This window comes from Pleurodeles waltl, chromosome 1_2 (genome assembly GCF_031143425.1).
Source record: "Pleurodeles waltl isolate 20211129_DDA chromosome 1_2, aPleWal1.hap1.20221129, whole genome shotgun sequence".
Taxonomy (NCBI): domain Eukaryota; kingdom Metazoa; phylum Chordata; class Amphibia; order Caudata; family Salamandridae; genus Pleurodeles; species Pleurodeles waltl.
In genome coordinates, this window is record NC_090437.1 from 14,260,594 (window position 1) to 14,288,261 (window position 27,668).

Below are 27,668 nucleotides of genomic sequence, written 5' to 3' on the forward strand. Positions count from 1 at the left end.
AAGTGCAAATTCGTATTTCTTTTCATGCAACTAGCAACAAAACCACAGTTTGTTTTGGAATCCATCTGATAGATGTGAATACATGTGGAGAGATTTCTAAAGCATGTGGTTTCCTGGCGCTAAAACGGTACAGTCAGAAAAAAGAAGAAAGGTGAACTACTGCAAAACCTACAGCAAGAAGAGCCAGGTCTCAACCATTTTCTTAAATAATCCTTCATTGTTTGTCTGATGCAAATCCAAAGGGAGATTGTTCCAACCTACGGGGCCCAAAAAGGAAAAGGAATGACCCCCAGCTTTAGCCAGACAAACTCTTGGAATCCTAGCCAGATGGTTATTGGAGAATTGTAGGACTCTTATCGGGATTTAAAGACAATCCTGTCAGTTAATCAGGTCCTAAATGATGGAGCGCTCTGTGCATTAACAGAGAGAATGTGATGAGAAACTGTTTTTCCACAGGAAACCAGAGCAAACTACGCAAATGTGTGGTAGCCAAAGGCCTGCCAGGCGGCTGCATTCTCAACAGTCTGAAGCCTTCTCAACAGGTATTTTGGCAGGCCAGCATATAGTGTGTTAAAATAGTCCAACCTGGACATAACAAAAGCCAACACCACAGTCATCCTGGTCAGAACTGGAGGAAAATGAAAACAATTTTTTGCCATGTGCAAATGCCAAAGCACAAGCGAACCACCAAGATAATATGGCTATGGAAGGACATTTTGCTATAACATTTTATCTACAGGTTTTCTTTTTTTCTTTTACAGAGTCTACTTAGGCATCCGCTGGAGACACCCCTACAAGCCAATAGAGCAGATTGAGAACGAAGTTGTGTCTGAAACACAGCACCTCCGTCTTTTACTTCAGATGGTTAAAGGTCATCCACCGAAAAACTGGAGAGAGACAGGGTTGAATGGCATCCTGGTCCTAAGGGAAAGAAGATTTGGGTATCATCTGCATAAGAAATAATCTCAGTCCCAAATGACTCCACCACCTTGGCCGGGGCGCATAATGATAAATAATTATATTAAACATCATGGGGCTAAGCACAGAGCTCTGAGGAACTCCTACTGAAACCCTTTGACTTTCAGAGGAGGAAGGGGGTAACCATATTCCTTGATTCCTGTCCTCAAGAAAGAATTTCAACAACTTCCACGAATTATCCCCAATGCCAATCCCCTGAAAGTGTGCAAGCTGCCTGGCACGAGAAACAGTGTCAAATGTTGCCAACAGGTCCAACAATACGAGGACTGCCCTGCTACCTGCATATATGGTGGTTTTAATCAGTTCAGAGTCCTCCAACAAGGTGGTCGCAGTACTAGTACTGTGCCTTGTACTAAAGCCAGATTGGCTCAGATGAAGTAACCTTTAGGTTTCTAATTAGTTGGAGAGGAGACAGTTGACAAATCTTTCCACTAACTTAGAAGGTGCAGGTAGAAGTGATTTAGCCCTGTATTTGCCTGGGACATCAGGGTCCGCACAAGGCCTTTTTTTTTTTTTAAATAAGAGGGGCAATTTTGGCCCTCTTCCAGCACAAAGTCACATTTGCAGTGGCTAATGACAATCAGCAACACATCCAAGATTGGGTTGATAACACCTATTCCCAAAGTGAAAATAGATGGGGGGCACGGGTCGTCAGAGGAACCAGACCTGAGATTTAAAATAGCACATCTAGAATCTTCCAAGTAAATTGCATTTATAATCCTAAATATTTCTCTAGGTTTATTCACTGCCCTTTCTATCTTTCCTTCAAAGTACTCTCTCTTTGTGTAATTGATCATGGTTACTTATTTCTTCAATGCCTTTTTATACAGTACTTCAGACCAGACTCTAAACTGTAACTTTTTCTCCATGCCCTTTCTACACTTTTGCATACTATTGTTTCTTGTTTAAGGGCCTCATCAAACCAAGGATTAGAGATACTTTTCCTACTAGACACCCGAGTTGGGAGAAGAGCAAGTTTCTCTAATGAGGTACAAGACAACAATCATACGCCTGCATGTCAGAGCCAATAGAACCCAAGAAAATTGGCGTGTTATTTTCCAAATTGGACTGCAAATTATTAAGCATAATTTTAGAAAAAGGTCTAATAAAGTGAGGAGTAACAGTTGACTGGGTTACCCTGGCGGGAGATAGTCCAATGAAATTAGCTGGATGTAAAAAATATTTTTAATAGCAAAAAATGCAATGACAATAAAATTGCAGTTAAGCACCTTACCTCGCATTCAATAAGACTGCAGTCTAAAATTGTTGCCCCTTGAACATAGATTAAACCAACTAATATTATCTCATAACTATGAAGCCCACTTCCTTTCTTTTTGTTTTTGTTTTACACTTCATTTCAGCTTTTTCGTTTATTATTTATTAATGGGCCATATACCCTTTTAGATGTTTTCTGCTATTACATAGCTTAACTGGTTTAGAAGCAAAAACAAACACCCTTAAAGAAAAACTCAGGGTAGCATGCTTCTGCGACAAACCTGATATGTGCTTATCAACTACTGGACAAGATAGTCTAAAAACTGATCTATCTAAAAATACATGTTTAATTTAGTTTTAAACTCCATTTGTAAAAAAGCAACATATAGATAATCTTGGGATAGATGCATAAAAGTATGTTAGAAATGCTAAGTACCATTTGCAATGCACAAATGTGTATTGTAGTACATTATCGTCACTGCAAATCGCTATGCATACAATGCAAATCTCTTTTTTGGCAGTTTTATATAGCACAATCGCCACCTGAAGGTATTGGAGCGCTTTACATCCCCTCCAGTTCAAGGACACATTCCTTTTTTTGTAGGCATGGGGGATTAGATGATTGAGAATCGCAGGATGCTGAGCCGACACTGAGACTCCAACCTCATTCCCCAGCTCTAAAGTCACCACATCCTCTCTCTCCCGTCCAACTTGTGAAATTGGAATGAGTGAAACGTACCAAGGGATGTTTCCCTCTTCTTTTAACACTCAGGGCCTGCTTACGACCCTGTCACAGTGGCGGTCTGACTGCTGTCAAAGCGGTGGTCCGACCGCTTTGACAGAGGTCTGACCGCCACATTATCAATGCGGCGGTCATGCCACGGTCGGACTGCCAGCACTGCCAGTTTTCCTCCACAAGAGGGTCTGGCAGTGCTGGTGGTCCTAATCGGCCAGGGCAGTGCTGCAAGCAGCGCCTCCCTGGGGATTACAACCCCTCTCTGCCACCCATTACATGGTGGTAGCACCGCCATCTAAAGGCTGGCGGAGATAGGGTGCAGGGTGCACGGGGGGCTGCAATGCCCATGCACTTTGCATGAGGACTACAGGGGCCTCCTGGCCAGCCCTGTCGTAAAGTTCACTAACTTTGTGACGGGTGCTGGTGCACCCTACGCACTACAGCATTGCCGCCTGCTTCATTACAATCCGGAGACAATGCTGTAGGCTGTTCCCCCCAGGGCCAGTGGGAAACTCGTAATGGGGCCCGCGGGGAGGCGGCTGCACTGACAGCAACCTGCCTGTCTCGACTTCAGCAGATGGTGTAAATCATCCGCCGAAGTCATAATGACCCCCTCAGTGTAATACAGATAGGCTTTGTAACTGCAGCCTGGATAGCAATTAGTAATCTTTTGCAGCGTACAAGCCTGTCAGTGTCTAAAAGCGTACACTATGCATGTGCAGACTACAGGCATCAAGAGGAATAAACAGCTGTTGTATGGACTGCTCACTGCAACCCCTGATGCCCCATTCATCAAAAGTAACTATGCCACCAACATTGCAAATTCAAATGAGGAGCTGAAGGTATACTGCTTCATGCAGTCCTCTGCCCAAGTATTATGCACAGAGGTTTGCTGCCAATTCCCACCCCATTATTAACAATGAGGAGTTTTCTGTGCACCGCCCTTTTACACAACAAATGTTTCGTTACTGTTTTGCCACACAAAACCAGAGGATGCTTGCAGCACAAAAGTTGCACTGCTAGCAGCCTTTGAAAGTCTGTCCCTTTCAGTTTATCAAAAGACTGATGCAGTCTAAGATTGAATAGCTGAAGGAGGAAGATGGTGATTGTAGGAAATCTGCCCTTTCCGCCAGGTCACCCTAGACTTTTAAACATTTTCTGGGCTGTATTTTACCTGTTTTTTTTTTTTTTTAACTCTGTGCACTTTGCTGTGGGTAAACAGGAGTAAAGTGCATGTGCTCCCCCTTTTTATACGTGTTGAAATTGGCTTAAACCTAAATCATATATTTAACATTCCAAAACTTGCACCTAGGTCCTAGTCTGCCTCTTTCATTGAATATCACTGGCGCATAGTATATTTTAGCTAATTTTATTTTTATGTCATTTTGTTTCAGAAACTTTGACCTATTTTTCTAAGTCAGTTTAGGATTATTATTGTTTGGTCTTTAGACTTTATTATTTTTTTGGTACTGCAAAAATACTTTACACAAGTTAAGCCTGTCTGCTCTGTGCCATAATTACCAGGTAGCTGAGCTCAGGTTAATCTATTAACAATGGTTTCACCCTGAGAAGTTGGAATCAACTTTACTCTAACTAATAATCCACTTTCATATATATTGATTCTCTTCTGCTATGTATAAGAAAACAATATTTTGCCAAGCATTAATGGATCTCTGAATGCAAATCATTACTTTTCAGAAACACAGTATTTATTTCCCCACTTAAATTTCTAGATGACCGCTAGTTTCCTCAATGGGCTAAAGTCAGAAATCAAGGCGCTTCATGGCAGAAGGGCTACACCATCAGGCATTGACAATGAAACATTACTCCTGCTGAGGCTGTCCCTTGCATTGTCTTAACATCTCTCTCATACCCATTTAAGACTAAGGGCCCTATTAAGAGTTTGGCAGTCCAAGGCCTGCCAAACCTGCGGTGGCGGTCAAACCGCCGTACTCCTGGCGGTCGACTGTCAGATTATAACTCTGGCAGTTGGACCACCCCCAAGATCATGGATCCCAACGGGGTGGTGACAGTCAGAGTTGTGGTCAGCCACAGTGGCACTGAAGTCAGCGCCGCTGTGCTGATCATGAGTCCTCTTTCTGCCCGCCTTTTCAAGGCAGGGTCCCTGCCATAAAAAGGCTGGTGGAAAGCACAGGGCAGTGCAGGTGCGCATGGGCAGTGCAGGTGCCCCCCCACCATCCATGGAATGCACACTGACTGCATTGTGAACAGTGCGCATTTCGAGCGTGCTGCTGTGCCACGGTAAGGGAGCTGAGGCCAATGCCACGGCCTTGTTTCTGCCGGTCTGACCGGCAGAAATGTTGAAATACGATGTTTCCGCCGGTCAGCCTGGTGGAAATATCATAATACGACCTTGGGGGAGGCCCCCGGTATGACGGCAGCCTCCTCCCTGCAGCTTTGGTGGTCGGCTCATTCAACTGCCAAAGTTGTGATCAGGCCCTAAGACAGCAGGTCACACCCACCTCTGGAACTCTGCAGGCAGTCAGTGATTACGTTTTCTACACCTGGAAAGTCCACCACATTGTCATGTAGTTGAAAAACTGGTATGAACTTCCTCAGCACCCCAGCTGAGTAAGTGGATGTTGAAAAATTGAGGAGAGGGCAGACTCTTCTTGGACTCTGCAAACTAAATCCAAAGGGGTTTAAAAATGGCCTTGAAACAGCATCTAATCTTTCACCCAACAAGTAATGTGGGTCCGAAAGGAGGGAGTGATTGGCAGTATAAATTTTTGGCAACTGTTATCTTTTCCCATTCTGTATCATGTTTTGGCCAAATTGGGGATTATCCGGATTTGCGTGGCCTATTTGGCACTAATCAATTGTTTGCAGGACATGCCTCAAAACTATGGTGATAACTGGGAGGTTAGCGATCAGGTAATAATCTGTCTGGAGTTCATGCTGAAGAGAGATGACAACTAACTGTACAAGATTAGGAGGCACCTCTCATATCACAAAGCCCTTAACCAGTGGTAATGATATTATGATCATGGTAACAATTTTTCTAGTTCTATCATAAACAAATCCAAAGAGAAATTCAGCTGAGAGCAAACCAAACCGATAAGCTGTCAAGTTACCTGTTCAGGTCTTTCCTAAGCTCACTAGCAGGCTTAAACTCCTGCAAACTGTCAGTGTTTAAGACTTTCAAGGAGTACACAATGCCACAATGAGTTGGCTTAGCGCCTAAACTTTCTTTTGAAAAAAAATGTATAATGAAATTCTACATCATGAGCTGCATCTCCTGGGTCTTTGTCTGCCCATTTAATGATTTTACTCTGGTAGTATTCTGTGGCCCAAAAAACTGTTTTAAGAAGCCTATCAGAGTGTCTGCAAAGCCCTTCACCTTACGAAGTTTCCAATTCAGTTATCTACACCTTCTCCTAGATACACTCACAAGCCTCCATAACTGGTTCATCATTTACCCCAAAGACTCAATCACCAGTTACCATGCCGCTCTCCACTCTACAAGAAGGACTAGGAGTAGGACATTAGACCACTTGCAATAACAAAGTAACTAATGTTATAAATGCTGACAATTTGGGACTGCAGGGTGCAAACACCAGCCTATAAAACCATGATCAGATCACACAAGCAAATAAATTGTCATGATAATGCCTTCAACCATCACAGTCACCAAGATGATGCCTGACTAGGTGTGGTGGTCTGTGCATGTTAATTGAAATGTAGGTTTACAGCCGAAAATCAACATCATAAAATCAATACTGGTGGTGTACACACTAACAAGGAAAAGATTTTGAAAGCGTTCTGGATGGGCACAGTGTAGACCCTAGAAATGTAACTGAATGCTTTATTTTAATTGATGATAACAGTGCTCGAGCCAATTAAAGTCAGAGATCAGCATCAAAATGAAAAGCGGATGGACCCGGTGAAGGCACAGCGCATCAAGTGCATGATAAAAAATAAAAAAAAGTAATCGCTGCATGGATCGTTTCCTTAAATAACAACACTGCAAATTAAAATCAAAGTAATATAATTGAAATATACAAATGCTGGGGTGTGGTCTGGCCATCGACTCGAATGGCCGCCTGAGAGACGAGCTTTGAGCGCCGGGTCGAGTCGGGCCTGTGAAGGGGGCGCTACCTCCCGCCGTGAGTCTCGCCCACCATCTCAGAGAGCTCTGGGGATGATGGACTTGACTGCCGGGGGCCCAGAGGAGTACAGCAGTCCCTTCAGCTGCTTTCATCTGGAAGTCGACCGCGGCCTAGGAAGATGCGCTGAGCCTCGGTCTCAGAGAGCAGCCCGACTGGAACTGCGTCAGAGCGGGCAACCAGGAGCGTCTCTCCCTGGTGGGGCATGCCGACTGGATCCCCGCCCTTGCCGCACTGACCTGCCTGACATGAGGGGGAGGTAAGGAGTACATGCCCTCCCCCTCTTTCATTACGTGGATAGAGAATTCCTGCTGGGGCCCAACCATTCACCGTGAGGTCATTGTGGGCCCCACCTGGCAAATGCGACTGATTGGGGCCCACATTCGGACTTCACACACTGCCATCACTGCCTACGCGCTCTACCTTGGTGAGTGCGAGAGGGGGGCTTCGCGTCTCGCTTGGATTCCCCCGGGCGGCAGCAGAGACTGGCGCTGGGGGCCCCAGCGGGCAGGGTTCTCTCCTCATGAGACCTGGCTTATAGCCCTAGAGTGACACTTACTGGCTGCTGTTGGAGGGGTGCCTGAGGTCCCAGTTGGGCAGGCTCAGTGGAGCTTCTTTATAGAACAGCTGCATCTCCATTTTCGCTCCCCCTGCTTTGGATTTGGTTTGGTGCCTGGAGTTGGGCCTACTACCGGGCCGGACTGACTTTGACGCCCCTGAGAGTGGGGTTTGCCACCGGACTTTCTGTGGATGATGAGGGAGCGCATCCCTGCACGGCAGCCTGTTCCTGTCGGTGCCTAATCCCGTCATCGAGGATAACATATTTTTTGGGCCCCCTAACCCTTGGTTAATTACCCCAGACGGCGCCAGAGGTCCTGACGGTTGCGCCACACACACCTCCAACTCCTTCAGCGGGACCCGGGTTGAGCAGTTGCATCTTGCCTTGGTGATTCCTCCCTGGGAACTTTGCCTCTTTGGGGTGATGTCAGACGGGAAGCCCTCCGGCAAGCACTCCCTCCAATTATTGTTCTCCTAAGCCATCGCACAATCTAAAAACATAGCAGCACAGTCAGCGCCTTCATGTCCCACGTCCTTACCTGCACCGCTCCCCCCAATGGAGGCTACAGACCGTATACCACAGGAGATTGCCACAGTGGAGCACCGTTTGGAGGTAATGGATGCAAAGATCTCTGACCTGACGGTGTCCTCTACCTCTATACGGGCTGACATCGCCGGTTTCCGGGAGACCGTGACTGACTTGGACCAACGTCTCTCGATAGTGGAGGACCGGGTTGCGGTGTTGCCTGCCCAGGAGGCAAAGCTAAGATCGCTCCGTGCGAAGGTCACTGACCTGGAGGATAGGAGTCACAGAGACAAGGTTCGCTTTTTTGGCATTCCGAAATACAAGGAAGGCTCCGATATTAAAACTGTTCTCAAAAATACATTACCCGAGATATCGGGTCTGGATTTTTTTACCTCTACTGGAGTTCCAACGAGCCTATAGGATTGGCTCACTACATAAGGTGAACCCCGATAGGCTTCGTCCCATCATTGTTTGCTTTCTGTGTCATGAACAGGCCCGTCAGATCATCTCGGTGGCCAAATCCCAAGGCCCGTTCCCCTTAGAAGGTCACAAGGTGGCAGCAGATTTCTCCAGACTAACCAATCAAAAGCTGAAGGCATTTCTGGCCCTTCGCCCGCAACTCAGAAACCTGGATGTTAAATATGGTCTTTTTGAACCAGCTCGTTTGTGGATCACACACAATGGACTAGAGACTTTCTCGAGCCCGCGGACCTCGGCTCCTTCCTGGACAGCTTAACTTCCCACCCAATGGATATTGCTGCCACGCATTCAGACCTGCATACCTTCGTCCCTGGAGACCTTTCCTCTGCACCATCCTCGATGTCTCTGTTGTAATTTAGTAGCGAATAGATTAAGCATTAGCAGAAGACATCTTGTATTTAGCAGCTATTGTGAACATTTCGCGAAATCCATTTGTATTCATGGCAGCCATTTTCTCTGCCACATGCTGCCATGTGCTCTGTCCTACCTTCCAGTTAACTACTCTTGAAAATCTGTCTAGTGACAAGTTATATTTAGCATCTCCCACTTTGCACATGCCCAGTAAGGTGTGCAGCTGTTAGTAATTAGTAACCAACAGTAATGTGTCTACTAGTCCTTGAAAACGGTTAGCCCCTTATACCTGTCGACTGTGCATTTCCATTTGACCATACATGTATATAAGTCTTGCTTTTATAATTGTACCACCTTCTTTTTAGCCCCTGCGTGGGTATAAAAGGACCATGCTCTCTTAGTTCAGTGTGCTACTTCAAACATTGCCGAAGGGTGCTGTTTGAACTGTAGTACCACCTCATGAGGTTTAATAAACTTTGTCTTTTATTTCAGTTTCTGTGCCAACTTCTTCCTATATGGTCTGAGGACTTTGTGGAGAGAAGGGCGAACCCCTTACACTACTAGGCCTTGCTGAGGCTTACTTTGACAAATTGGCACCCGAACAGGGACACATCGGCGACTCGGACGCCCAACGGATTGGTCGCGACGAAGGATTGGGATCTCGCTGCAGACGATCAATGCTTGAGGAGACCCGAGTCTTGGCAACCACAGCGTTTTTCCCTTCTTTCTGATTTGACCATCCAGGTGGCGCCGGTCCTCGACTGAGATCCTTTTTGTTCATTCATCGTGCAGTGACCATTTGGTCGATTTTAGAACTTGGCAGTTGGAACCTGGACGCTCTGTGATTGGTAAGAGCTGTTTTACGGCACTTGCTGTGGGTTTTGATGCCTTTGTTTCACCACTTACTGTGGCTCTCGTGTTTTGGGTGACTAGTCAATTTGTGTCCTTTGAATTGATATGTAAATTGCAATTTATATAGGCAGGTAATGAGGAGAATTTTCTCCAATTTAATTTTGATTTGAACGGCACATTGTACTAAAGTTACCTTAAGTGCTACTTTGATTATAATACTGCATATTCTGCACTATTTTTGGCATGCCTGTTTTTAGTGCACTTCGTAGGATGTGTTGCTTTTGTAATGGTACCAATTTGAGACTGGAAGAATCGCAACCAGCACCCTGAGAGTGGACGCCCAATAGAGATATGTATGTTAAACATGGTCTTTCTTCTATAATGTATAGCACATTATGGAATAAATACACTTATGCGGATCCTGAGTTACGTTGGCCTATGCATGAGTCATTTGATTTGCGAAAGATTGAGTATGTGGAACAATGTATGTGTAAGCAAAGGTCTAGGCAAGGTATGTTTGACTGTGTACGAATGTGGGAGAAAGAAGTGCGTGGACGAGTGAAGCGTGAACAAGCCTTGCTTGAGAAAGAGCAGCGGAAGAATGTATATGTGAAAGCATTGGAAATGAGAAAGAAAGAAAGAAAGAAAGAAACGATTCAAAGGAGATAGAAGGGAAAGAACGTAAATTACAGGTAACTGGCCAATACACTGTTTGGCAACCTCTCTATCCTATCTTTAATAGACCGCACAATAATTTTTTGTTACTAGATCGCAATCCACCTCTGTGTGTCATTCCTTCTGCCCCTCATGAGTTAGCTGAGGTTTCCGGTTCGGAGCAACAGAAGATACGAGACAGTCACTCTATGTTGCCTGTTGACCGTGCGTCTGAGCTTAGATCTATTGCTCGTAAAGCAATTCATAGCGTTGTCTCTGCTTCAGAACTTTTAGACAACATGAAAGGGTGGACGGAAAAGGAGCAGCTATATTTTACTGAGGCATTTTGCACAGAAGTTATTGAACTATTTCGTAAATATTCTGATGAGTTGGAGCCCGATGATGTAGCAGCTGATCATAAGCAAATGCGTGATGGTATTTTTGTTTTCTCCCAGGTGGCTGATGCAATCAGGCGTTTGGTGAAATTATGTGTTGCGGCAGTGCGTTTGCAAGAGGAGAATAGGGCTGTGGACATAGTTGCACAGACTTCTCAGGACCGGCAGGGTGCAAGCTTCCATCTTCGGAACAGATAAGACTATGATAGTTCCCGTGGAACCAATGCAGGAGGCCGCGCCTTTGTATGTTCCTCCTAAAGGATCGGGTACAAGTGATGATAAAACTTCTGTTGATGCTAAGGGTTATTTTATTTATAATTGGGTGTATACTGTAATGGCACCTAAAACAGCATTACCTGACCCGCGGAAAAATCCAATGGAACACCTTCCCCTAGCCCATTGTCACAACCACTTGCATTCCATGTTGATAAATTTACTGCTCCATGTCCGTTTTTGCTTTCTCCAAATACACCAGACAATATTGTGGGCCTTGATATGCTCAAGTGTTTCAGGGCTACAATACGATGACCTCCTGAAGGGGTGCGTGGTATTTTGAATGATAATCATCCTGTGATGGAAAGAGTTTGTCTTGTTAAAGAGGATATTGCATTAGCTTCACTCCCTAGTACTCTGTGGGCTACTTCAGATACTGATGTGGGACAAATGATTATTCCACCGGTACATATTAGTGTCAAGGAGGGGAGCTGTATTGCCACGTTTGCCTCAATACAAAATTTCACAGGAGGGCAAAGAAGCACTCACACAAATTGTGCATGATCTTATTGCAGTTGAAGTTCCGTATAATGTTTGTAACAGTCCGATTCTTCCTATTCTGAAAAAGGATACTGATACTAGGATTTACCGATTCATTACTGATTTACGAGAAGTGAATAAGATTGAAGTACCACAATATCCTGTGGTATCTGACATCACAACACTTCTTACTTTGGTTCCCCCGACAGCAACTACGTTCTCTGTGATAGACTTGAAGAATGCTTTCTTTTCGCTTCCTATTCATCCTGACAGCCGATATTTGTTTGGTTTTACTTTGAATAAACGATTATATAGATTTTGCAGAGTTCCTCAAGGCTATACTGACAGTCCTAGTATTTATAGTCAAGCGTTAAAACAACAACTTGATTCTTTTGTTTTGCCTGAAGGTGTGGCTCTCATACAATATGTCGATAATATTTTGTTGGCAGCCGATACCCCTGAGCAATCTGAAAAGTGCACTTTGTCCTTACTTTCTTTTCTTGCTTCACACCATCATAAAGTGTCACAAAAGAAATTCCAATATTGTAGACCAAAGGTAACCTATTTAGGTCACCTTTTGTCTAAGGAGGGCCGTGCACTTACATCAGATCGTATTCAAGCAATTCAAGCAATTTTAGACACACTAGTACCCTCTATTCAGAAAGATGTTTGTGCATTCCTTGGTCTTATTTCTTTTATAAGGCAATAGATATTAGGGTTTTCACACATTGCCAAACCTTTGCCAGCACTTTTGACTAAAGATACTCCCATGGACAGATGAATGTGAGACTGCTTTCCTGCAGCAACGACAAGCCCTTTGTTCAGCACCAGTGTTGGGTACTCCAGATTACACAAAGCCTTTTGCACTTTACGTACATGAGAAAGATGGATGTGCATTGTCAGTTTTAGTACAGACACATGGCGATATGCAGCGTCCCTGTGCATATTTTTCAGCAGTACTTGATCCTGTCGCTTGAGCGTTGCCTGGGTGTTTGTCAGTTGCGGCAACAGCTGTGTCAATACGTCAGAGTGAAGGGATAGTTTTGTCACATAAGCTGTTGGTGTTAGTACCCCATGCAGTTGATGCTCTTTTAAATCAAACAAAGACGCAACATTTAACTAGCGCTTGCCTGACAGGAAATTAATTGACATTTCTGGCTCCTCACATTACACTGAAGAGATGTGCAACAATAAATCCAACCACTTTGTTGCCATATCCGGTGACTCAGCCTCAGTCATAAGAAACACATGATTGTATATTCCTTACCGAAGAACAGACAAAGGGTCGTATTGATTTGCAAGATACGCCCCGTCCAGATGTAGATGGGGAATTGTGGGTTGATGGGTCTTGTTTGAAGTTGCCAGATGGTACGACCTCAGCTGCATATGCAATCACCACAATACACACGGTAGAGGAGACAGCTCGTATACCAAAGAAGTCAGCTCAAGCAGCTGAACTAATAGCTTTGACACGAGCATGTGAGCTTAGTACTGACTTATGTGTGAACATTTATACAGACAGCCGCTATGCTTTCGGAGTGGCTCATGTTTTTGGTTTGCTTTGGAAGGAGAGAGGCTTTCTCACATCCCACGGGATGCAGATAATGCACGGAGAATTAGTGCATAACCTCTTGACTGCATTGACATATCCAAAGAAAATAGCTACTGTGAAATGTAGTGCACACAAGAGAGTGACCGATAAGATAGGGCAAGGTAATGCCCTTGCGGACCGCGTAGCACGTGAGACTGCGATGCAGCAAAGTCCTACTTCTATGTATGTAGTGAAGTCACAAGCTGAACATTGGCATAATGCTAGACAAGACGTATTAGATATACAGAAATCTGCTTCTGTGAAAGAAGGTGAGCAATGGTCTGAAGAAGGAGAATTGGATGATGATGGCTGTTGGCGGAATAAGCAGATGGATAAATGGAAATTGCCTATAGCTTTTGTACAACCTATGGTTCAGATGGCACATGGGCTGGCACATGTTGGAGCTTCAACAATAACGAAGTTGCTTACGCAAGTTTGGGAGCATCCAGAAATTTCCAGTACAGCTAAGAGAGTAGTACAGTCTTGTTTGATCTGTTTACAATACAATCTTGGAAAAGGGACACAAACTCCTGCGGGAGGGTTTGCTATACCAACTGCACCTTTCGAAGTTCTACAAATGAATTATATTCAGCTTGAACGCTGCAACAATTTAAAGTATGTCTTGGTGGTGGTATGTGCCTTCAGTAAATGGATAGAGGCGTACACCACAAAGGATAATACTGCCATTACCACAGCGAAGGTGCTTTTGAAATAATTTTTCCCTAGGTTTGGTGTTTGCAGACTTTTATGGAATGATAACGGACCTCATTTGGTTGGGGAAGTTATTAAGTATGTCCTGAAAGGATTAGGGATCAAACAGAAGTTCCATGAGGTTTTCCACCCACAATCAGCAGGGTTGGTGGAAAGGTATAATGCTACTTTGAAGCTGAAGTTAGCGAAGATACAGGCTTCCACATCTTTAACTTGGCCGGATGCATTACCGTTGGCATTATTGTATATTAAGGCAGTGCCACACTGTATATTAGGTCAGTGCCACAATCTCGAACAGGTCTTACCCCGAATGAAATAGTATTTGGAAGGCCAATGAACATTTGGGGAGTTCCTAAGCCAAATTCTGTATATGATGTACCTTGTGTCCTGATGAATGATTATTTGGCACAATTAACCGACAATTTGGTTTCTATTCATCAACAGGTTCGAGAAGCACTTCCTGACAGATCTACAGGTGAAGTCAATGAACTCCGACCTGGTGACCAGTCCTTTGAAAGATCAAGCAGCTTGGAACCAAGGTGGCGAGGCCCAGAGCAGGTGCTCCTTGCGACAAGGACAGCAGTTTGAGTGACAAACCGAAAGAATTGGGTCCATAGTACTCACTGCAAGAGAGTTCTACCTACCTTGGTGGAACCTGCTGTGCTGACCGATTTTGTCTACGGGGAAAGGCCGAGCTATATCACCTGACGAATCTGCAGAGTTCTTCCCGGACCATACGATTTCTGGAGTGTCGCAATATAATTTGAGACTGAGGAAAGAATCTGTAATGCTGGAAAAAACTGGTTGAGCTACCGCCCTGGGTTAGTGAAACGGAGAGCCAATGTGGCAAGGGGCGGGGGGGATCAGCCATGCATTAGAGTAGTGACACCCGTCTTGGCCCATGGTGAAGAAATCAGCGGCTGCCCAGGGATAAGAACTCCAACGATTGTTTTTAATTAATTTCTGGAAGGGTCGATTATCACTGTTGCTAAAATGAATAGCAAAGTGATCATTAGTACTATGGGGTTTGTTGTTGTTTTGGTGGTTATGGCAATAATCACCTGGTTTGTTGAAAAGATGGCTCCTGCTCGTGTGTTTTTTATTGCCACTACTCCAGTACCAGAGGATCAATATTACTTTACGCTTCCCTATCATGAGCAGAAGCATCTTCAATCGTACTTCAATAATACTTTCATTCAGATGTTGCATCATACTCATAATGCTACAAATACTACTAACTGTTGGGTATGTGCAATTATACCTGTGCATCAAAAGAAAGGAGGAACACCTTTCATTCCTCTTCCTTTTTCACACAATGGTTCTTGTCAAGCTTGGTATACGCTTTTGTTTGCATCTGGAAAACGTACACATGGCGGACTTCTTTTTCGCCTTAATAAAGTATGCTACCAAGACAAAGGGGGTTATTCCAACTTTGGAGGAAGTGGTAATCCGTCCCAAAAGTGACGGTAAAGTGACAGATATACCACCAGCCGTATTACGAGTCTATTATATCCTATGGAACTCGTAATACGGCTGGTGGTAAATCCGTCACATTTGGGACGGATTACCACCACCTCCAAAGTTGGAATAACCCCCAAAGATGGGTATCCCCAAGCCAAAGGAACTAAATGGGAATGGGAAGAGTATCAACCGGACAATGTTTCAATACCATATGTCTCCACAAATATAAGAGACTCTGACAAGAAAGAACAATTTGTGATTTCTGTTACAAAAACTAAAGCAGATTTATGTATACGTAGCATTGGGCGAATTCCAGTGGGGATAAGCGATTGTACCTTGATTTTAACTATTGAGGGGGTAAATAATAGTAGTTTTACAGCTTCACATAATACACATTTTGTTTGTGGTAACTATGGATATTACCAAATACCGGTTGGGTGGTCAGGTGTGTGTTATGCATCTTTTCTATTACCCCCTGTGTTTTTGGCACCTGCATCATATCACCGAGATTTTAAACTGTTCAATGACATCATTAAAAATAGATATAAAAGGACAATAAGTACAAATGAGGTAGACCAAACGGACACTAGCCTGCAACAATATGTTGATTTTAATTTAGGGTTGTTCTTTTGTGGGTGCTGCGTTAAACAGTAGGAAAGTGAGACGATTGACTAGGGTTGTGGAAGCTGTTACCAATCAGGCAGCTCTGGCACTTGGGAATATTACTGAGGAGCTCCGAATTGCGAGGATTGTAGCACTCCAAAATCGTATGGTACTAGATGTGATATTAGCTGATCGAGGTGCTGCATGTCGCATCATCGGTAGTAGTTGCTGCATTTTCATTCCAGATCACTCACCTTGAGCATATGATGCAATATCTAAATTGCATAAAATTGCTGAAGAAATTCACACAGAGACTGGTACTTGGACTTTTTCTGGATGGTTTTGGGCTCTTGTTTCAGCCTGGGGCTGGAAACTACTGACTATCCTGTGTATAATGATTGCAATATTTTTCACATGCTGTATCTGTATTCAGTGTGGTCCAATGTTCTGCTCCATGTGTATTACTGCTTGTATGCCTACCAAAAGAAATATTACAGAAATGAAAGCACATGTTAGATAAGGAAATAGCTGAAATGATGAGCATAAATACACAAGATGAATATTTAGATTATCCCAGAAAGACGAATGTCTTCAGCTAATGCTGAAAGGGTCGTCTGTTGTAATTTAGTAGCGAATAGATTAAGCATTAGCAGAAGACATCTTGTATTTAGCAACTATTGTGAACATTTCGCGAAATCCATTTGTATTCATGGCAGCCATTTTCTCTGCCACATGCTGCCATGTGCTCTGTCCTACCTTCCTGTTAACTACTCTTGAAAATCTGTCTAGTGACAAGTTATATTTAGCATCTCCCACTTTGCACATGCCCAGTAAGGTCTGCAGCTGTTAGTAATTAGTAACCGACAGTAATGTGTCTACTAGTCCTTGAAAACTGTTAGCCCCTCCTAATGTACATTTCCATATGACCTTATATGTATATAAGTCTTGCTTCTATAACTGTACCACCTTTTTTTTTAGCCCCTGCATGGGTATAAAAGGACCATGCTCTCTTAGTTCAGTGTGCTACTTCAAACATTGCCGAAGGGTGCTGTTTGAACTGTAGTACCACCTCATGAGGTTTAATAAACTTTGTCTTTTATTTCAGTTTCTGTGCCAACTTCTTCCTATATGGTCTGAGGACTTTGTGCATAGAAGGGCGAACCCCTTGCACTAGTAGGCCTTGCTGATGCTTACTTCGACAGTCTCAACCACATCGCACAGCCTTGCCTAAGAGAGGCAGGGTCTACGATCGCCCCCTCAAATCACAGGAGGGTCATGATCATGCCCTTCAGGCGGTGATAGACCACACTCAGGACCAGGGCAGAGACAAGTCCCGCTCCCCCTTAAAACCAACATCTAAAGAACACACGTAAGGTTGGCCCAAGCGGTGCCTCGAGGTCTTCTTGGTCTGTACCCGGCAGGGGGCTTTTCTTTATTGGACAGATAAGTGTTATGTTGTATCTAAATTTTTACAATCATTGCTTTTCTTCTTTGTGGGGAAGGACCAGGTGGGGGTTCGGGATTGTTTCCATGCTTGGCTCAAGTTTGCGATGGTGTGTGTTTATTTTGGATTTACAATCTTTTACGAGGCCAGCCTCCATGTGCTTCTGATCCTGATTGTGATCATTTAGTCTCCCTGAGTGCAATAGCCTAGTAAGAACCCTAGAGTAGCTGTGGCTATTGTGGTATCGTTCCCGGGTTGTGCTGTATGTTGTGGGGTGCACTGTGCCTGGCACTCATTACTCATTACTCTTTTTGCGCGGAACCGATTCCATTACACACCTCGTATGCCCTGCCCTGGACCATGGGAGGGGATTCCACCAACAGATACCCCCAGTCCTCCTTAGTGAATCCCCCGCGCCTTTTCCCCCACCTATTCTGTAGATATATGCTCACGGGGGCCACTGCGGGGCACGGTCCCAGTAGAGTCCAAGTAACCCACTTCTTTTGGGTTCCGGGGAGGTTTGTACACCCTCTCCTTGTTCTATCCTCCCTCATCCGTCAATCTGATGGGATGTCCTAGGGGCCCTGGTCCTGGAACTTTTATCCTCACTCTGTGTCCCTTTCTCTGAAGCCCCCCTCTCCCCTATCAGGTACTTTTCATGAAGTGCTGGGCGAATGTCCCAGTCCCTGTGGTCCTGGGGCTCTCGTTCCACCCTCCGCCGCTTCCAGTGTTGACTGCCGAGCTTATCTTGGTCCCTCTGGGTGGGGTCTGGTGGCACAGGGGGGTACTATGCTGGGATAACTGAGTTCCTATCCTCGCTTTTAGTGTCTCCTATCTAACTACGATTGGACGGTGAGTCTATTGTTCTCGCTATCATCCTCTTCTAGTTATGTCCCCAGTTGGTTCCGGTCATTCCTTGCCCTTTTCTAACCTAGGCTCTCCTTGTCCAAATGCATCTCGGCCAGCTTCAGTGGTTGGTGGATCCTCTTGGTGATCCGCCTAGGGTGTATATATATCCCTTTGTCCCCCTCCCGCCTGCCCCTGGCTCACCCAGTGCACGGATCCTACAGGTTCCGACCTACAGTATAGCAGGACCCTTAGCGACAAGATATCTTCTTGCGCGTTGTAGTTCTTGTTATCTTTCATCATCCTTGTTTTTTTCTTTCCCATCCCTTCCTTTGTCTTTCTTGTGTCTGTTTTCACATTCTCTCTTTCTGTTTTGGGGCATTGTTCTTTTCCCCTTTTCTTCTCCTTCTTATCTTTTTCACACCTTTTATCTCCCCCCCCTCCTTACTCTCCTGCCTACTAGACTCTTTCTCATTCAGTGGCCGAGGATCCCCCCTTATATCCCCCTCTCTACTCGACCTATTTCCTTTTTTCAAGTGCACGGAATCTTGTTGCTTCTAGTCCGCTCCCCCACTTCTCCTATTAAAGATTACGATGTTTATTACCCCGTCTGAATAGATCTTTATCACGTTGCACAATGGGGCCGACGACTCCACTTACAGTTCTCTCCTGGAATGTGCACGGTATGACACACTACATCAAGCGACAAAAAATGCTCTTATTTCCGGTCTAAAAAAACGGACATTGCATTATTACAGGAAACACATCTCTCCCCATCGGAATCTGAAAAACTCGACGGGATTGGGTGGGCAAGGTGATTTTCAGCGGAACGCCATCCGTGCACAGTGCGGCACAGGGCTCAGGGCGGAGGTGTGTGGTCACGATACTTATACGCCGTTCTCTACATTTCATACTTCTTAACTCATGGTGCGACCCAGAGGTGCGTTACGTCCTCACCAAGCTTGCCTTAGGCTCTTCTACAATTTGTGTTGGGGCTATATACGCACCCACGGGCTCCAAACGCTCCTTTTTCCTCTCTCTTAACTGTCTGTTAATCGAGATAGATGCCTCTCAGTACCTGTTGGGCGGGGATTGGAACCTGGTGCAGGATACCATCTTGGACCGATCAAGCGGTCTTGATTCAGGCAACAACACAGATCAGGCCCTCCTACACAATGTTATATCAGATCATGGTCTGTTAGACCATTGGCGCATATCCCACCCAACTGATAGAGAATACACCTTTGTCTCTTCAGTCCACGGGACTCAATCCTGCTTGGACTACTTTTTGATCAGTCAGTGATTATTGCAGTTGGTTTGAACGTCTGACATCCTCCCGGCTGCCTTATCTGATCATTCCCCGGTACTGCTGGCCCTGGAACTAGGGATGGCCTTTCCCGATCACAAGCCCTGGTGCCTCCCTAACCCCAGATATAGAACCCGAAGAGTAAAGAACAACTTAGATCCCATGTCGCTACGTATCTTCGGAACAATAAAGGCTCGGTCACCTTGCCACAGCTACTATGGGCGGCGGCGAAGGCAACGATTAGAGGGCAATTAATAAGGGTTGTGGCCATATCCAATGCTCAAAGACGGGATCAACAGTGCAAGTTGGAAGACTATATAGGCAGACCACCCGGGAGTACACCAGAACACCCTCTCTACCCATCCGCCGTCGTCTGGAACTAGCTAAAATGGAGCTTAACTCCCCTATCAATCGAGAGCAGCATATGCCTCGCAGCGACTGAGACGTGGTCAATATGAACACTGAGAGAAGGCGGGTCGTTTGTTAGTCGCTCAACTTTGTCAAAGAGAGGCAGCGATGGCCATCCCAGCTCTCTGCAGACCCGATGGCACATTCATTGCCCATCCGCAGGATATAGCGGAGGAGTTTTGGCATTTTTACCAGACGCTGTACACTCCGGAAGTGATTGCAGATACTGATCGCCTGGACGCCTTCCTCTGGAAGGCAAATATACCATGTCTTTCGGATGAAGGTAGAGCGCTCTCGTAGGGTGACATCAGCACAGAAGAGACACAACAGGCCATAGCTAACTTACCATACCACAAGGCCACCGGGGAAGATGGGTTCACGTCAGAATTTTATAAATGGACAGGTGCGGATACTGTAGATGCCCTCTATGAGGCGGTTCAGGGGGCCGATCAGACGGTTTCTTTATATCCTCTCTGTAACAAGGCATCCATTGTTGTCCTGCCCAAGCCAGGTAAGGATCCTCTCCTTTGTAGTAGCTATCGCACCATATCATTTCTCAATGGAGATATCAAGATCCTAGCAGGGGTCCTAGCAACCCGTCTTAAAAAGGTCATTCCTGCTTTGGTCTACTCCACCCAAGTTGGCTTCGCACCGGGTCGGTTGTCGAGGAATCATCTTCGCACATTACTCCATGCTATCTGGACAGCCTGGAATTCACCTGAGGAGACCCTGGCCCTTTCACTGGATGCCGAGAAGGTGTTTGATCGAATAGAATGGTGGTATCTTTTGGAAGTGTTGAAACTTTTTGGTCTTGGCCCTAGTTGTATTTATAAAGTGTTCCTGCTCTACGAATCCCCGTCCGCTCAGGTAAATTGAGAAGGGTTCTCCTCGGAGGCCTTCTCGGTTAATAGAGGGACGCGTCAAGGCTGTCCTCTATCCCCGTTACTATTTCTCCTAGCCGTAGAACCCTTAGCGGCAACAATCCGAAACTCTGAACTCTTCTCCGGGATATCAATCCCAGGCGGCATTTCCACCATCTACTTATATGCGGATGACATCCTACTTACTCTCACTTATCTGCCCAGCTCCCTCTTAGCCCTCAAAGATATTCTCTCGGAGTTCAAGCTCCTCTCGGGCTACTGTATCAACTGGGATAAAAGCAAAGCGCTACCTTTCTCCCCAGGAACTCTATGTTCTTCAGTTCACGGACTCCTGGTTAAGTGGAAACAATCTTGTCTTCATTACTTGGGCATCGACATGAACAGAGGCTTAGACAAAATGGTGGCGGACAATCTGGACCCACTACTTGTCAGTATGAACCAGGATTTTGAGAAATGGCCCCATCTGGGTCTCTCAATGTGTGGCAGGGTACAGGCAGTACGTATGGTGACCCTGCCACGGTTTATGTATGTCCTAGGCATGCTACCTTTACGGATACCCTTGTCTCTCCTTCGGGAGATAGATCGTTTTGTTTGGACATTCATTTGGGGGTCTATGCGTCCTCGGCTGCCTAGAGCCACCTTACTTGCCCGACGGGAGTAAGGGGGTCTGAGCCTCCCCTCGGTGGAACATTATGCTTTAGCTCTACATCTCTCACAGATAATTTTCTTCCTGCCTGGGTGAAAATAGAGCAGACGCTTTCGTGCTCAGCATCGGGTCTCCAAGTTCTCTATGTGTCAGGGCCGACATCCCACCATATCACCAATCCAATGATCCGGGCCATGCGTAACGCATGGCAACAGGCACACCGTTTATTGCAGGTGGACCCCCAGATTCATGACAGGGCACCAGTGTGGGGCAATAAGGGCCTCCGGATCGTGGGACAGACTATGTTCTGGAGGGAGTGGCATTCAAAGGTGTTCTGGAGGGAGTGGCATTCAAAGCGCCTTGAGAGGGTGGATCAGTTTCTAACAGAGGGCAGGCTGAAGTCGTTCTCGGAACTCAGAGAGGAATTCGTCCCCGAACATCATTCGTGGCGTTTTCTTCAGATCAGACACTGTCTGGTGAGTTGACTGGGAAACCCCCCCTGGTGCCTTCCTCAGTCCCCGATACTCCATTTCCTAGATACTTGTGGTCGACTGAGGGGGGCTCTCTCAGGATTACAAGCATTGCTTAGTCGGCACCTTTTCTCATTTCCCCTCCCCCTTTCCCTCAGAATCAAATGGCAGACGCACCTACAGATCGAATACAAATTAGAGGACTGGGCAGACATCATTGTGGCCAGGGACCGTGGGGCACGGGAGGCTTGTTTGAAATTCTGCCTTTTTAAAACGTTACATGATTGATACTGGACTCCCCAGAAACTGTGCACCGCAGGATTATTGCCCAACGCCTCCTGCTGGAGATGCCCTCACACCCGCTGTGACTTGCCACACATCTTGCACAACTGCTCGGCCATCCAGCCTTTCTGGCAATCAGTGGGAGACAACCTCAGGGAAGTACTTCCCTTACCGCCCTCCCTCACCCCCTCTCTTGTTGCACGATACCAGAGAGCTCTGCAATCTTTCCCGAAATATACAGATGCTACCTGTGCATCTATGTATATTGCATTTCCCAAACTGAAAAAATACTTCTCCTTTCTGCCATGATTTGATTTGACATTACATAACAAGAGCCAACCACCAAATGTCTTTAAATTAATTAGGTGTAACCCTATTTCATATACAATATATACTCAGCAGGCTGATCGTTGTGGCTGGAAGGGGGACAGATGCATTAGGAGGGTAAAATCTTAATAGTGTACATATTGGGCTGAATGAAAAAATGTATCTTAAACTGAATAAACCAGCATCCTCCATGGGTGTACAGCTTTACTAGTATTTCTCATACAACTGATCGTGCAACAAACAAGCTCTATAACAACCAAAAAGCCCATAGAGGATCTGCTGATAGTCGTTCTTAAAGATCATTCATCAACAGACGATAGGGCTACATAACAAAAATAAATCCTTTCAGAGTGCCTAGAGAGCTCTTGCAGGGTCAGCACAGAGCTAATGTCATCCTTCCCTCTCTTCATAAATGGGTACCAAGGTACCAACCAACCAAAATGGCTAGCAGATTCAACTCCAGTGAAAACAACAACGATGACACGGGTAACCCTGTACAATTCTCCATCCCAAAGTGAAATCCACCTAATCACTCTTATTAGTGTTATGGTGGGTTATTTGATCCACATCCATACATTCTGAGACTATTCCATTCATTGGGTTCAAAGTCCCTTTGGAAGGGAGTCAAAGGCCTTATCTGTGCAGAAAAACAGTAGGGTTAGGACATTTAGAATGTATACTTACCATGCCCAGGATAGTACACCACGTGCAAGATGTAAAGGTGTGGCACTGTGAGACATGAAATGAAATTGGTCATAGTACTGCATTTCTTGGCTTTTAGCCTTTTACTCTGGCCTTTAATGCTGGAGACAGCCTTTACTGGCCTGTATAGCTCGCTATGGGGGTTGGAGGGTGGAGTGCTATAAAGCTATAATAGACAAACTTAAGAACATTGTCAAGGAATATTTTAAATTAGTATTTTAAAACCAAACTCTACTTTCTAGTGCCAAGTTTATGTATAGTTGTAGAAAGAAACAAAATAGTGGCAGCTATTGTAATCAATAAACAGACTAACAAAAAGAACTGCAACATGATTTAGGGTCTCATCATAGTTTTGTGATAATTTACCAAAACCCTTTCTGCATCTTGCCTTCAGCAAAATTACCTCTAGCACATAAAGAAGCCTGTCAGACCGTTAACTGTTCCCACACTTGCCCACATACCTTCAAAGAATAAACAAGGATATCGTTCCGAGTGCAGAGAAACTGAATTGCCAGCCAAATGATAAAACCAGGCAGACTCGCTTCACTAGCACCTCTGCCCGCTGTCACCTCTGGTGGTATAAAAATTATAATCGAAAATCAAGTCAAATGCTCTTTCATCTAGTTTTATTGTTAGGGCCTTATTGAACATTTAAAAAAATGTTAATGCCTACAGTGAAATACTGTTGAATATTTTGAAGCACAATCAGGTAATATAAACGGCAACATTAAGACACAGCAGATTTAATAAAGTGCAATGTAAAACAAACTCACAATAAACATGTACTCAATATATGTGAACATAAGTATGCAAACATATGTATATAAAAGAAATGCAGTGAGGGCTCAGAAACAAAAAACACAATTTTACATCAATAGTGAGCCAAACATGTTACTACTCTCACAATTGGTTTCAATGGTAATCTAGCTAGTATTTGGGTCTCTCTGCTTAGGAGGGATGTTGGTTGTATTGCTTTACTAACAAAACAATACAAACAGACTCACTGTGCACATATACCAAATACTGCATAGGTCAATAGGCAAGGTTGCACGCCTTGATTCCACAAAGTAAGAGAAGGTACAATCAATTCAAAAGTTGCAAACCTCTTGAAAAATCTATCAATATGTAATCCCACCAAAGAAAAAAGTCATATAATCACTACACAGGTCCCACCAATAGAAAGAGTGAAGGAACTAGCAGAGAGACATAGGGCCAGATGTAGGTAGGTTTCCTTTTGCAAGTATCAAATTGTAAGTCCCAGCGACTCGCAATTTGCAACTCGCAAAAGGAAATGCAGAAAGGTGTCTCTGGGGTTGCAAAGACCCACCTCATAATTATTTATGAGGTGGGTCGCAGTTTGCGACCCCATAGCGAGTCTAGGCACTCACGGGGATGGTGGCCTGCTGGAGACAGCAGACTACCATGTCCGTGACTGCTTTTAAATAAAGCAGTTTTTTTTCTCTTTGCAGCCCGTTTTCCTTAAAGGAAAACGAGCTGCAAATAGAAAAATTACCGAAACCTTTTTGTTTCGCTTTTTTTCAGAGTAGGCAGTGGTCCATAGGACAACTGCCTGCTCTGAAAAAATAGTTTGGTTTGCATTCACAAAGGGGAAGGGGTCCCATGGGGACCCCTTCCCATTTGCGAATGAGTTACCATCCACTTCAAGTGGATGGTAACTGCGAGTTGATTTGCGACCGCTTTCGCGGTCACAAATCAACTCTACATCGCGATGCGGTCGCAAATAGGAAGGGAACACCCCTTCCTATTTGCGAGTCGGAATCACATTTTGCAGGCGGTACCGACTCGCAAAATGTGATTCTGCATCGCGTAAGGGCTTTTGCGCCTCGCAAACGGCGTTTTTTGCCGTTTGCGAGGCACAAAAGCCTTCCTACATCTGGCCCATAGTTCTTATAGTATTACATTATACATTATACCCACACCACTGAACACACTTCTCCACCATCAGAGGCATAAATGTATTTCCCCAGGACACCAACCATGGATTCCATGCAGAAGTGTCAAAATTGGCAGTGTATAATTTTTTTATTGCTTTTATTCACACTCCCAACAAAACGTTGGCTGCCTCCATAGTTGATAAAACATACTCCTTCCCTTTTCTGTGACACCTTGAGTTGTACCAGAAAAGCCACTAGTCTACATTACCCATATAGCATAGTTCCATTTTAACTTCTAGCAGGGCCCCCTGCCTCATTAGGGGCACTAGGGAAAAAAGAAATCAAAATGAGACGAGGGGGGGGGGGGGGGGGGAATCATAACTGTCCTGGCAGTCCTGCATGCACTGATGCCCTCAGTACGGACTCACAACTATCAACAGGACCACCACCACAGTTGTCCACCACTCAATTGCAGCCTCAATGAAAAGGGGAAAACCCAATACCTTGAAGCTTGGACCCGCTCCTTAAATTGTCCAGCAGGCAAGACTTTTTTCTCCAGCCTCACCAGATTTCCCAGGACACATTCCTTAAAAATGTCCAAGTCTTCGAAGGAAGACAGAATTAGTCTAATTAGATAGACTGATCTCCCATTTCAGTAACAGCACAGTAGTAGTAGATGCAGTCACTATCTCCTCTGTGTGGGCCATGACTGTGTGGAAGTCTTCTTCTAATGCCAGCTGTGCCATCACAACTTCAATTATCAATTTCTCTACTTTTTCTAGGATACCCAATTGGGGCGCATATAGTTTCATTGTAATAACTTCTCATGCCCCCGCTAACCTGTGGCGATGACAGAGTAAGCATTTGGATCAGCCAATTGTCTCAGACCTAATCGCTATCCCAATCACTATCCCATGTTCCATGTTATTTATTTCGATTCTACATGATCTCTGTGAAGAAATGGAGTGCATTATGTGGTACCGTAGTGAGATCTCACTGTGTAACCCTTCTAGGACCAAGCAGGCTTTGTTTGCCAAACTTCAGTTCAACACTGGATAGTTGTGGCTTTAAGGAACCAGGCTTTAAAGGAACAAGTGAAAAGCAATTAAACAGCACCAAAACAAGAAATGTGGCTCTCAAGAAATGTGACACCAATTTATAAAAATAGATTATATTTTTATGACACTATGGACACCAAAATGAAAAGGATGCACAGGAGGCTTCCTGAGAAATCAATACTTTAAGGAACAATGAATCACAAATGTTCACCACTTTGAAATATTTTCAAGGAAACTTCGATCAAAGTGGAATGTGGTTACATAGAGATACTTTGGATGACCATTTCTGACAGGGAGCCAGTCAGCGGCACCAGCAAGATCAAAAGAAACAGTTAACTTCACAAGAAAACCAGCCTTCAGTCCAGTTCCAAGGTCAGAGGCTCCTTGCCACTGACTTCTATGGATGCTGAAGATGCTGAGTGGTCGACACGGGTCTTCCTGGGGCTACTCCTTGGTACGTGGTCCTAGTAGGGTACCTTTTGCCACAGAGGTCGACAAGCCCTCTATAATTCAACAAAAGTTCAGTCACCACTGGACTACTGGTCACCGGGCACAACGGACTCAGTGGTTTTCCTCTTTTGGTGTTAACTCTACTTCTGGGCGACCAACCTCACTTCAACAATTCTCCTGGGTCCATCAGACTGGGGTGCAACTTTTGAGCATCTGCTCTTGTTCTTCAGGGATGCCCTGCAAAAAAGGCAATTATCTAGTCACCTGGGCTACAAAGTTATCCAGCCTTGTTAGTTCAGCTTTTGTGGCCCTGTGCGGAGAACAGAACCCCAGACAACTGATTCCTGGAGTCTCTGTTGCTCACTGGGCTCAGGAGAGGACTTCTCCATGAAAAAAACACAACAGGCACAGACCTTTCCTTTGACAAGCAAAGGAGGAACAGGTTCAGTCCAACTTACGTGCAGTCTTTTCTTTGCCGGTTCCAGGGTCAGCCGGGCAGACCTTCGGTCCTCTTCTCCAGTCCAAGTGAGATCTGAGTTCTGGTGCTACAGATGCTCCTTTTATGTCCAGAAAGTGACCTCAGGGAAGGTTGCAGTCACTAGCCAATGGGCTACTAGGCTCCCTTCAGCCTGATGACAACTTCCTGACAGAGTGGCATCTAGCTATTCCAGAGTGCTCTATTCTTCCCACTTCCGAGATGCTGAGACCCCCCTGTTGGTGTGTTGAGCTCTGTAGCATGCCCTAGAGGTGTGGCTACCTGGAGGCTACACACCCATAGAAAAACAAATTGGCCAGTGTTTTCCCACTTCCCAATCCTGGCCACTCTACCCAAACAAAAGAGAAGGTCCTCTCAAGTGTGTTCCCCATTTGCCCTTCAAAGGTCGCTTCCCCCTCAAAGTCAACCTTTGGGCTAGCACCCTTTGTGGATTCCTTCCAGGAGAAGTTAACAACTCAGCTAGCGG

At 45.1% G+C, this 27,668-nt stretch overlaps 1 protein-coding gene across 3 annotated transcripts in view; it reads right to left on the reverse strand.

The window, feature by feature from the left end:
• Positions 1-27,668, reverse strand: part of UBXN8 (UBX domain protein 8) — a 235,495-nt gene that overhangs the window by 137,768 nt on the left and 70,059 nt on the right. The gene's annotated exons all lie outside the window — the stretch shown is intronic.